Genomic DNA, 12,063 nt, shown 5'->3' on the forward strand with positions numbered 1-12,063 from the left:
ACAAATAAAGGTTATCCTTTTATGATAAAAAGATGACCTTATGAAAAAGCAACTGACTATAACATAGTATAGTCAGTATATACAACATAAACACACTTTTTTGCTTCTTTTTGCATTCAAATGCCTTTAAACCCCCAAAATCGAAATACAAATGCAGTATCCTACTATAAAAGTACTCTTATTTGTTATATATTATACTTCACAAGCTATCAACTCTATTTTCTCTTAATATACGCTAATGTGTTCCATCAGAGTTGAGTAATTAACGCATATTTCTGTAATTTTATGTGATTTAGAGGTACAGGAGCTGAACTCATGAGTGTTATGTATGCGTGTGCTAGAGTTTTGTGGTACAGGGGATGTCAAATGTAAACATATTCAGTCATGGCGGAGGAATGTGTGAGGCAGACAGGAAAAAAAATCCTGGGGGGAAAAGTGGAAAGGGATGGAATATGGAATATGGAACATGAGATTGGAAAGGAGAGGAAAAATCAGGTAAAGCAGAAAATGAAGTAAGGAAAAACGGTGACATTAAGCATGCGTTAATGCTTGCCTGAGACGTTTCTTTTAGTTCGAATAAGGAATTTGTCCTTTATCTGTCCATCTAACTATCTCCCCAATTCACAGTTGCCTTTTAACAACTAGACCAGAAAAGTCTTCACAATACATTTTGGTAAAAGAATTGGGAAGCCAATCATTAACTTACTTTTCAAGCACAGTGTTCCTTGACCTTAAAGTGTTTTCTTCTTTCACTAGCTTGGCATGTCTATTACACCGTATCCTCATTAAAGTTGAAGTTGGACTTGTCCTCTGTAGAAAATACTTTTTGTAACTAACACATGCACCTTTTTTATGGGTTTAGAAAGGCAACAGCCACGAAAAGAACGAAAAGAAGTTTAGACAAACAGCAAAACAGTAGGCTGATTTTATCCCAGTGACAGAGATAACTGAAAAAGGGAGTGAGGGATGAACACTAGGGAGGATGGGTGAAAGGGGCAGCCCATCAGTCATTGCTAGTCGGTTGGCGTTAGCAAAGGAAAAGCCATGGGCAACTTCAAAGCCCTCAGTGGAGCGACGGGGGTTAGGGTTCTGTAATCCTAGCAGAGGTTAGGGGTCTACAACTCTGATCCCTGCTGCTGCTGAAACTAATTTAGCCATCGGGCCTGCTTGTAACTGGAGCAGCTGTGAGTGACAAAATGCAGAGGGAAAAATATACAACATGGCGTATTACTTCCACACAAAAGATAGGGGTGTATATACTATCTTCGCAAGAGTACCCACTGTGAATACCTGGATGTATCACATCTAGCAGTGGGGGATAATTACAGCCACTGCTTAGAAATAAAGTCAGCCGGAAGAATAATTGCCGTTTGTGTAATCATTTTGAAAAGCAAGAAGGGTATTGATCATGATGGGTTAACTGTTTAATTTAATGTAATTTTAGAGTTGCAGATTGATTAAGTTTACTACTTTTATAACAAACTTCATCGCCCCAAAGAAAGTGCCTTAAAAGGACTACCGTATTTTCACGACTATAAGGCGCATCGCATTATAAGGCGCACCCTCAATGAATGACATTTTTTCCATATATAAGGCGCACTGTCTATTTTGGAGAAAATTTAAGACATTTAAGTGCGCCTTATAGTCGTGAAAATACAGTAATTGCTATTGACTTCCAGGTATGAAGCACTCACTACACAGTCACTTCTAGAGCCAGCCATTGTTGTTGTTTTGGATTTTTTTTGTATAAAATCTTGCAGTGGGGGAGAAGCTATATGATGGAAGATTTTGGAAACTAAAATGGCATCTGCATATTTAACAGTATTGTTTCAGTTCAGGCGTTTGTGTTTTTTTAATATCGGACAGTGGTGGTTTTTCGTTTTTGGTTTTCTGATTTTTTCCATATATAAGGCGCACTGGATTATAAGGTGCACTGTCTATTTTGGAGAAAATTTAAGACTTTTAAGTGCGCCTTATAGTCGTGATAATACAGTACTTTGCTAGATTAAACCCTAATTCCAAAATAAAATGTTTTGGATAGAAGGCATCAAAACAAGGAATCTGTGACACGTCAATAGACATTCTTCAACAGCCGAGGTCTGTCGCGGATAATTGCAAACAACTGTATGATTGTAAAGCCTTTTTTGTATTGGTTTCCTTGGTGCCTGTTTTGTGCTATAGTTTGTTTCTTCCAAAAACTCAGCACAAAAGATGATACTTATTTCCTTGTGTTTATCAATGTAATATAGACCAGATCATCTGCTCTGATGTGGTAATTTGCTTGGATCTCTACAAAAGATGCAATACATTAGTATTTGACCTCTATCCAGACAGACTTAGATGCTGGATCGACTAAAAACATGTGCTTTTCTACTATAACTCATTTGTCTCAAGGCACTACAGACATGGGGGTTCATTCATATGAATGGCAACTATTCGTAAGACTGTTTATACTTGCCCAGAAAAAAAATGAGTGGAATTACAAGCAATTATGAATTCCTGATCACCCACATTCAATTCCTTCTTTTGCCGACTCATGCTACGTCAAGCCTTCAACTCGGAAGCATCCCAAAAATGACAGAAGGCTGTTAAATATCAGACATTGATGAGAAAGCAGACCAAGCCTTGCTTGAAAAGAATATAACATCAAGTGTCGACATATTAAATGCACAAAAGGCATTTGACTTTTGACTGGGACAACATGTACATTCTGAAACGTGTTTGTGTGTGAGTGGGTGAGTGCAATAAGTACAGATATGCAATGATGTGCATGTGCAAAGTTAGGTCACGGTGAGTGAGTCATATTGCATTAATCATAGAAGAAAATGCTTGGATCTCGTGTGTGTCTTTGTCTGGCTGCCCATATTGAGTTGTTCATATACTGTGTTTACGCAGAAATCAAATAGTCTGCCGATTTTCTATTGGCTTAGCTTTGTAGAGATGATAAAACCACAACCTAAAAAGTAATGAGGTGACTCAGAGGATTCATCATGGGACAGCTCATATACATTCATGCAGATTTGATGCTGAAAGTTCACAATGAAGGTAGATTGTGGGCGTCTGAAGTTTTGTGCAATACGAACTCAGTAACTTTTGGAAAACAGCTACTTCAAAAACTCAAAAGATGAGATTTTTGTCGCCCATTGCTACGAATATTTGTTTTTCCTGTGGTAGTTGTATGGCAAGGAAAGTGACTCAACCTAAAAAAACTAGAGAGAGAGTCTCTCAGGTCAGACTCTGTCCTAAAGATTGACTCAAGAGCATCTGGAGTCTAGATTCTAAGACCTCTGATCCAATGGGGGGGCTTCATCAGTTCTGACAGACTTGGCAGGGAGTTGGAGACAGATATTTAACCTTTTGCTATAGAACTTCTACGTCCCCCAGGGTCTTTGGGGTCACATGTGGTTCTTCAGTAGTCTGATGGGGCACTTCTTGGGAATCGCTAAAGAAGAAGAAGGCCTCTGATAAAGGTCTTATGATGTACTGCAGATAGCTCTAAGAAGGGGATTCCCTTGTAGAACTATGACGATTTTCTCAATGTTTATACTTCAATGAATTTGTTAGATAGAACCATTGTCCCAAATGTATAATTTTCTGGAAACGTCTGGTATGTAAATACTCATTACATATTTGAACAGAAATGTAGGCCATACAAAAGGTCTCATTCATCTGGTCTAAGTCAATGAATATGAAACAATCGAGCAAGACGGAAATACCAAGTGTTAGTTAACAGTTTTTTGCTTTTAAGTCATTGAGCAATTTTTACTTCTCCTTTTTAAAAAAAGTTGCTATAACAACATTTACAGAGTACCCCAAGTACAGTCTAATAATAAACTTAAATGGAGTATGAATCATATATTACAGTTCCATAGGGTTTACTCAAGTATATAAATAAATGAAGGTTCTACAAAAATAGTAGTTCTTGGAATATGTTGTGTTAATAGTGTCTGTAGTCTGTTTTTCACTGAATCCTACTGATTTCCTTTTGAAAATCTACGTCAGGCAACAAATTGATAAACTTATCGTCTCACATGTCGATTTTGATGGAGAATTTTTTGGTGAAATCCAAAACGCAGGCCATTGAGAAGCAAGTATATTATTTTTGATGAAAGCTGGGTGCAAGAGTCTGTTTAATTAAATAGTTTTCTTCGAACTCTTTAGATTAATAATCTTTTAGGGGATGACAACATGTGCCAAAACCCAACAATTCTTGCAAGAATTATATCTTGGTAAAATATGTTTGAGCTCAAGGCGACTATGACGGTACACTAAAAGAAGAAAAAAATGCTCTGGACAACAGTTATCAGCCAAATGACAAAAAATATATATCTGGTGAATAGGTATTTCATGAAAGGTTAGATGAAAATACTTCAAGTACACATGCCATTTATTTAAAAAGAAATGGGATTGTTAGCCTTGAAGCAGAATGCCTGGTTTGGGTGGAACAGTGAACAATTGTTTGTGGTTTGAAGCATAGTGCAAAAACCATTGACGATTCATCATAAAGAAGGGGGATCCAGGGCCCCTTTCTTTGCTCCTTGCAATTATAATTCTTGTTTCCTTTGTAATCCAGAAGGAATCTTTTACACAAGTCTTGTAAATCTACAATATTTTGATATAACATGGAGTAATTCGACCGTTTAGTGATTTCCACCAGTTGAGGTGACTTTGGAGAAAGCGAATCATACGTTTTCATAGCGGCACTGAGAAATCAATAGGGGCAATCCGACCTCATTTTTGCACTGCACACTGCAAAAAAATGGTGGTGAATGTCTTACTTTACTCGCCTACAGAAAAAATCAGTTCGGAGAACTTCTAATGAGCATCCAACAGGTAGCGATTAACGTTGAATGAGCCCAAATGCTCTTTTAACAGACAAAAGTGAACCCCCCAATCGTCGAAAATTGTAGTACTTGCTGAGACACCCGAAGGTGCTAGGCGACCTAGTTAATACATCGTGGTAGTGGTTGTTAGTTTACTTCCCGTCTGATTCTGGTCGACCTTAAACCATCCTACATGCTTCTATCCACTTAATATGTAGATATTTTGATGATTTAAATGCTGTTTACCTTCTTTTTATAGCCTAATTGTTCCTCCATTACTGGGTATATATGAATTTAAGCAGTTCAACTCCCTGGAGGAAAATAATGGGAATAAAATGGCACCATTTCAAGGTCAAACTGCTGGTATTCTTAATGTGATAACATTTTTTTTATATATAACTGCGCTCAGCCAAATATCATTTGACTGCTTTTCCGTTTATGTCTTACAAGAAGCAGATTGCAAGGTTTGGCTTGATGATATAAACTTTTTTCTTTAGTGTGGTCATGTGCTAGGCATTTTCTCCATACATGTGTTGTGTATTACTGTCATTCACAATAGAAGGTGATTCTAAGAATGGTGCATTGAGATCACATGCACGTGAAGTGTAGGGCTTTCGGACGATGATGTCATTAAGAGGGTGGCGCTAAATCTCACGTTTGGAGGGGGGGGGGACTCTCAATACGAGGACACATTAACTCTTTAAAAATGGTTGTTATCGCCTAATCTCAGAGCTTCATTCATGTCCTATTTCAATTGTTCTTCGTTCATGTTCTTTCTCCATATCTTTGTCTTTGAAACATACTTATATCAAATTTCTTCATTTTCCCCCCCTTTTATTACTATTGTTATTATTACAAAGTCATCCAATCTTTTCATGTTTTCTTTCCTATTCCTTTAAATTTAACCTCCCTTTCCCATCTTCTTTTGTAGAAAATTGAAAAATTGACCTTCTCACAGCCTTTTACCATCCAATGTAATCTTCTCAAGTATCTCTTAAAATCTTCTTTATATCTTTTTGTCATCTTTTTAAAAGCATTCAATTCAATTCCTTTGCTCCTTCATTTTTTTCTCCTTCTTGACATTTTTCTTTGTTCTTTACAAGGTCCACCTCATGTCATTTTTATAACCCTTTCTTTTCGTTCATCATTCCCTTTTCTACCTTTGTCAAAGCCTATATATCTTTACTTTCCCGATTCTAATTAGTTTTCTTTAGTTTTGTCTTACCCTATCCCTTTTTTTTTACATTCCTTCTCCCTACGTGAGTCGTATTTTGTCACAAATTGATTTAAAATAGTGGCTTGGGGTTTATTGACTCATTTAAGCATTAACGCTCTGTTACAGTGAATTAGTAATTGCCTTGCTGTATAATAAACTCAAGTATGTACACTGACTGGTGCAGTATGCATAAAAAAAGCAAGGTATAGGAATTGCAGAAGAGAAGGTGCGAGTGGGAGGAAGTAGCTGTCAACTGTGGGATGTGATGAATGACAGATAGTGGGGGTGGGGGAGGGATTTCAACCCATAGCTTGTCGTGACTCCCGTCCTGACCCGTCCAATGACCCGCAGAGTGGGAGGATGAGTAGAGAGACGGATAAACACAGACATAACCCAATGTGGAGGAAGCCAAAGAGGGACGAGGGGAAAAGAGTAAGAGAGAGAAAAACAAACGTGGGCCGAACTGTTCGAAATTTTCTCAGCAGTTAAAATGGAGGACACGGCAGGAGGCTTGGTGGGTGTCAGAGTGGGAATGTGGCATCATCTATTTGTCAGCTGTCTTTTTCATTCCCATCCTAAACCCCACTAGGTGCATTTTTTCCCTTTTTCCTCGCCTCTTTGCGTCTGGTTGTGGGAGTTTGTTGCAGGCAAATAAACAGAGAAGATTGTTTTATCCTGCCAGTGGGGCCTAACAGTACCGTGTTTTTACGACTATAAGGCGCACCCTCAATGAATGACATTTTTTCCATATATAAGGCGCACTGTATTATAAGGCACACTGTCTATTTTGGAGAAAATTTAAGACTTTTAAGTGCGCCTTATAGTTGTGAAAATACGGTAATTGCTATTGAATTCCAGGTACGAAGTACTCACTACAGTCACCTCTAGAGCCAGCCATTGTTGATAATCTTGCAGTGGGGGAGGAGCCATATAATGGCAAATTTTGTAAACTAAGATGGCATCTGCATATTTAACAGTATTGTTTCAGTTCAGGCGTTTGCGTTTTTTTTAATATCCGACAGTGGTGGTTTTTCGTTTTTGGTTTTCTGTTTTTTCCATATATAAGGCGCACTGGATTATAACGCGCACTGTCTATTTTGGAGAAAATTTAAGACTTTTAAGTGCACCCTATAGTCGTGAAAATACAGTATATTACTAAACTTGTGTTTAGTACCTTGCCTTCAGTTCACTCAAGCAGCTAATTTAAGATGAGAAACATTATGTGATGACAGTTCCTCCTCCTTGACTAAAATGACACACGTGCTATGAGAATGAGGAACAGGGTAAAGTTATGTCTGTCAGTACCAACGTTCAACTATGCAAACACCTTTGCTTTATTGGTAGTTACCAGAAATGCTGGAATCTATATATCCCAGAAACACTACACAAATGCATTCAAAAAGTACATTAAGTATTTTTTTATGTTTTAAAGTACTCCATTATTATTTTTTCCTCAGCACATGTCCTTTACTCATCTGTCCACATAGTATTGTCTTTGTTGGATACTAAAAAAATACATCCCTAAAAATATTCTTTCCCTTTCAGTTGAGTGGGCACATGGCTGATTTCCGACACACACATGTGCACAAACACACAGGTTATTAGCTTCCAGTATGCCAGATGTGCCACCCACACGCAAACGCACGAGGGGTCGGTCATTTGTGCTTGACAATCACAGGAAGTTTGTGTGTTTGCTTGTCGTTTCCCAAAGGATGCCACGTGGCGACAAAAAGATGGCAATCTTGGTAGTAAACATGAATGAAATTAAACTACATCAAGTTGGCATCTGTTGCTTAGATTCCAGGGTTAAACATATCATTTCCTATCTCTTTTGTCACGGTTTCAACATCGACTAAAACAGCATAGAATAGCTTTTATTGTAGTTGTAATACACAACTAGACTGGAAAGCTACTCCTTTGGTAAATAAGCCTTGTGCACAAATCCATTCATTTAACAATATGATTACAAATCGCCTTTGTGATTTGTACTGCCATTGAACAACTACGTGCTGTTTTTACTTGACATGATGACACAAGCGTGCACACATGAATGTGTTGGGTGTGTACCTGCCACATCTCTTCCCCCCCAAGTGCAGACAGTTCCATACAGAGGTGATAATTACCTCTGGCTAGATGTTATTTGACTCAACATACGCACAATCCAAAACACAAAAGAAACAGACGCCTGTTTGTCTTCCAGGAAGCTTTTTTTGTTTTCCATGTGCATGCATGCTCATGTGTGTGTGTGCTTCCTACCACCTAACCCCCCCACTCCTTTACAGCCCCACTAGGAATCACACCTCCCTCCCCAGTACCGTCTCTTCGCCTCTGACCCAGTCTTGAGGTTGTGAGGCTGCCACGATCTTTTCCTTCCCCCCGGGGAGATTTGACTGAGTAACAGCACAAGCTGCCGGGCATGAAGCTGACATCCAGCTTGCTCCCACACATGGGCTAACGAACAAAGAGCCATGTAGTCTCATCGTATGTCTACGCTAGTAAGTCGCATCCACTGTGCCTGTGAGGGATCATCAGGTGTACAAGGAGAATTCATCCGGTTACACTTAATTGCTCTGAAAATTGTCATATACAGCGTATAATTTGTGTTCCTCTAGCTATGCCAGTGATGTATAGTGGCAGGCGGAACACGTAAATCCGCTTCTGCCTGATAGCAAAACGTAATGTCATTATTATGAACGGAATTGTATTGTGACCGATTTATTTGGGACTTTGTTGTGAGCTTGGAGTGAAATATGTTATGTGAATGGTTAGGAATACCACAACACCCTTTTGTAGACTGGTATTTAGTGCATTTAACATCATAATGTGAGCTGGATTGACACTCATTTGATTAATTGTGATAGTAAAACTCTTAAAAAAATGTATTGCAATCCATTTTAAAAACAATCTCAACCCTCAGCTTTTGAAATACAGTATGTATTACAAAATGTACGCATGTGTGCTGTCATATTTAAAGCCTTAAACTTAAAACTGTATTGTATCAAATTAATACTTTATGATTGACACAAGAATGTTCATATGTAGCTCATACTATGTTTGGGAAATGTTTACAGGGGAAGTGAAAGACTCATACATTGCTTATGTGTGTGTGTATTAGTGTGTTCTATCGGCTCAGAATAACAGTTTGGCCCAAGAAATCTGACACTGAATTATTAATATCATCATTCAAGTTTGATGCTTTTCTTTTGTTGGAGAAGTTCCCAAGTGCTGGCCTGCATATAAAACCTGTTCCACTACTTGCACATCTGTCCATCTGTCTTTCACCTCCATCACCCCCATCCTCTCTTTGGTCTGTGAGGAGCCCTGGCAAATTAGATGGGAAGAGTGCTAGAGAGGGGAGAATTAGATCATGTAATGGGAGCTGCTGGCAGTGTGACTAAATTGGCTAACTATAGCTAACAACATTACACACTGTCCATCTGGGGCCTGGCTTGTCCTCCCTCTGCTCCTCTTTGTGCAATCAGCTATGTGAAGGACTCCCTTATCTACCAACAGAGGGGAGGAATGGGTCTTTTCTCTTGGGAATAACTTTGAGAGCCAGTAGGGAGTCCAAGGAAATTTAAGAATGTCCTCTCGTGAGAATTTTCATAGGAAATTGGATAAGAGTTTAATATTGATGTTATGTGGATACTGTTTTGCTACAGGAGGAGTAGAGCCTCTAAAACTCTTGTGAAGGACTTCCTGGCTGACTTTTGAGAGATTTCAAGAACAATGACGACTAGAGAAAATGATGCTACCCACATTTTTGCGGGGGTTTACAGAGTTTTAAGTGGCCATGGCTCTTAATATCAGTAGAAATCTTTGTTTGTCTGCATGAGGAAGCCGTTTGGCTTTTCCAGGTTAAAAGTCCAGCAAGGAGAAGTTTCAGATCACTCAAGGCCAAAATGAAAAGTTCTACAAGAAAAGAAAGGTCTTATAATTAAAGAAAAAGTCAATCAACCCTAAATTGTTAATGTAAAGGGAAATAATCAATAGTGGAAGAACACTTGCCCCTAAGGGTCTCTTAGATTGAGGTGTAGCTATACTCAAATGCCCATCTCAGTGGCCTTGAAATTCAATGAGTTCCAAAAGGCGCGATGTAACAATGTGGAAGACCACCAACTACATCTCTAACTACGTCAACAGCTGGCCGTCAGCCCGGGTTTGAGGCCAGCCAAGCTGTTCTACCCCGTTGGAACATCCAAACGTTGCATGGGCAGATGCTGGGAAGGCTGCTGTGCAGGCATTGGTGGACTCACGCGGACGTTAGTGGTTCTCCAGAGGCGCTTTGAAGCCAAGTTCATCACGTACGGTGACTAGATTAGAAGCTTAAAGTGGGTCTGGCTTTCTAGTTGAGGTTATTTTGGAGTGTTCAGATAAAACGAGCAGATGGAATGAGAAGGTATGGGAACGTTATCCTGTAAAAAACAGTGGGCGGGAGGATTTTTCAAGACTGGCTGATGTATGGGGTTAACGCAGACATGGGGGCATTGTGAAGGTGTAGCGGCGAATGGAGTAAGAATGAAAGAGAAAGGATAATAGCCGCAGAGTAATAGCGCACAGCTTCCAGGCAAAGATGAAATATTTGCAATTCCATTGGGTCTCAGGGCTTCGGGCTCTTACTCCATTTGTATGGAAATGAGTTTGTCTTTCTTTGCCTGAGTACTTTGGAGACCATCGCGAAGAAGGAGGAGAAGATACAGGCAAAGGTGGACTAACTGTCAGCGATATTGTGATTCCTGCCAATGCTTTTGGAAGTTCGGAGCCCTGTGGTATGTTTCTAGCCTGCACATATGGATAAAATAAATCCATGCCTCAATGATACACTGATCAATGCGGTCTTCGCCCAGAGACCGAACGCCTTTGTCTGTTATTGACACTTGAGCTCACCTCTCGCTCACTTGCGCCTTCTCCTGCCGTCAGTGCACCACGCCAAGGCCCACAGCTGGGACTACTTTCAACCCTGATCTGGCTCCTGCTTTCCATCTAAGATAGCGAGCAATGGCCGCAGAAGGCTTTCTCTTTGGCTATTTTCAGTAGCGATGGCAGCAGTGTTGAGGAGAGCTGCTGTTCATGTATTCATGGCCAGCTGCTCATCTCTGCCAGCCAAGTTAGATTGGGGTAAAGAGGGGGGTTAGAGGTGGGAGGACATCTCATCTCAAGCACCCTTTCCTTCCCTTGGTTCCCTTTCTAGATTCTAGTCAACCCTCCCTTCCTCACTCCTTTCTTTTCTTCCTCTGTGAGTCACAGATGCTAGCCACAAGTCTGACTCATGCCTCAACTCTCATGAGATGTCTGTGAAAGCATCAACAAGAGATATGAAAAGAATGGAAAAAGAACGTGCAAAAAAAAATACGTGGTCGTCGTCTTGTAAAAGGACCAGACGGTGAAAATGAATGTCATATTAATTTTCAAAATTGTGGCTCATTTGAGACCATGCAAAACACAAATTCAAACTATTCGTTGTGCAAATTATAAGGCCAAACATGAGATGCCTGATTCTTACAATGACAAAGTGATAATTTGCCATTAACATCAATTTCTTAAAAAAATATGTGTTAGCATTTTGGCAGATCATATGGACAAAATTAGCTCTGAAAATATTAACGCTTTAACTCCACTGTTTGATGCTTTACAGGAATGACAACACATGGAATCAAACCGAGACCACCAGTGTGGTACTGATCTTGGACCAGCTGTTTGGTCCACTCCATCTATCGCTGGTTTGTATTCACACCAACCCGAAAGCTGAGCACCACAGACTTTTTACGTTTGTTCCGGACCAAACCGAGCAGCTGTGAATATGTCTTTAAAAAAGATTACTTCCACCAGGGTTCACATGTCAAAGGTGTTGTCATATGTACTTCTAAACTGGTTAACACCAGTGCCTATAGTCCCATTAATCCAGAAACAAATCCGTAATATCAGTATTAGGAAGTGAACCTAACCTAAGTTAACTCCTTGTGCCAGTTTGTATTCTACATCGAGTCCCCTTCGATATTACAACCTTAGCCTCACCACCCCAAG

The 12,063-nt window shown here is 39.6% G+C and overlaps 1 protein-coding gene and 1 long non-coding RNA gene across 4 annotated transcripts in view; one reads left to right on the forward strand and one right to left on the reverse strand.

The window, feature by feature from the left end:
* Positions 1 to 12,063, reverse strand: part of LOC144196314 (uncharacterized) — a 77,433-nt gene that overhangs the window by 24,248 nt on the left and 41,122 nt on the right. The gene's annotated exons all lie outside the window — the stretch shown is intronic.
* Positions 1,864 to 12,063, forward strand: part of LOC144196315 (uncharacterized) — a 106,485-nt gene continuing 96,285 nt past the window's right edge. Inside the window, exon 1 of the long non-coding RNA XR_013326238.1 lies at positions 1,864 to 1,928. This is a non-coding gene — a long non-coding RNA (uncharacterized LOC144196315). The remainder of the gene's footprint in view (positions 1,929 to 12,063) is intronic.

This window comes from Stigmatopora nigra, chromosome 5, assembly GCF_051989575.1.
Source record: "Stigmatopora nigra isolate UIUO_SnigA chromosome 5, RoL_Snig_1.1, whole genome shotgun sequence".
Taxonomy (NCBI): domain Eukaryota; kingdom Metazoa; phylum Chordata; class Actinopteri; order Syngnathiformes; family Syngnathidae; genus Stigmatopora; species Stigmatopora nigra.